This window comes from Hipposideros armiger, unplaced genomic scaffold (genome assembly GCF_001890085.2).
Source record: "Hipposideros armiger isolate ML-2016 unplaced genomic scaffold, ASM189008v1 scaffold_921, whole genome shotgun sequence".
NCBI classification, from domain to species: Eukaryota; Metazoa; Chordata; class Mammalia; order Chiroptera; family Hipposideridae; genus Hipposideros; species Hipposideros armiger.
Window position 1 is genome coordinate 531,747 of NW_017732271.1, and position 1,264 is coordinate 533,010.

Genomic DNA, 1,264 nt, shown 5'->3' on the forward strand with positions numbered 1-1,264 from the left:
GTGGGACTGCAGATTGGTGCAGCCATTATGGAAATCAGTATGGAGGTATCTCAAAAAACTGGAAATGGAACTACCATATGACCGAGCAATTCCACTCTTTGGTATCTATCCAGAGAAACCCAAGATGCTAATTCGAAAAAATATATGTACTCCTATGTTTATTGAAATGCTATTCACAATAGCCAAGACTTGGAAACAAACAAAATGCCCATTGGTAGATGACTGGATTAAGAAACTGGTACATTTATACAATGGAGTCATACTCTGCTATAAAGAAGAATGAAATTGTATCATTTGGGACAATATGGATGGACCTAGAGACTATTATGTTAGGTGAAATAAGTCAGTTGGAGAAATACAAATACCATATGATTTCACTTATATGGTGGAATCTAAAAAACTGAATGAACGAGCAAAGTAAACAGAAGAAGTCTCAGAGATATAGGGGAACAACTGATGGGTGCTAGTTAGGAGTGGGTGGGGATAAGGGAGAAGGGGAAGGGATTAGACAGCATAAATATGTAACTACAATATTGCCACAGGGACATGAAAGAGAGTTTGAGGAATATAATTACTAATGTTGTAAATAGTTTGTTGGGTTTCAGATGGTCACATGTCTTGCTAGGGAGACTGCATCATGGATGGGGTAGAGGCTTGATCACTGCACTGTACACTTGAAGCTGATGTTGTAGAATATTGTATGTCAAATATAAGTGAATATATAGATGATAGATAAATAGATAGATAAATAGATAGATAGATAGATAGATAGATAGATAGATAGATAGATAGTCATGGGATGTGGAATATAGTTTGGGAGTGGAGTCAAGGGAATTGTAATAGATATGTATGATATTGGGGGGAGAGTGGGGCGGTGTATTAGAGGACGGGGGTTGTCACCTCGAGGGGTAAAAAGTATAACTATTGCACTGTGTTGTACAGCTGAAACTTATTCTAAAAACTGTATTTCACAATAAAAAATGACCACACACACACAAAATTTAATGAGAATACAAAGAAAAATAGAGAAATCATGAAAAATAACTAGCTAGAACTAAAGAGTAAAATTACTGAATTAAAAAACAAACTCGATGGAATTACTAGCAGATTGAATGAAGCAGAGGATCAAATCAGTGACTTAGAAGACAAGACAGCTGAGATCATCCAAGTGGAACAACAAAAAGAAAAAAAACATTGAAAATAGTTTAAGAGACCTGGGAAACAACATTAAGTGCAACAAAATGCATATCGTAGGAATACCAGA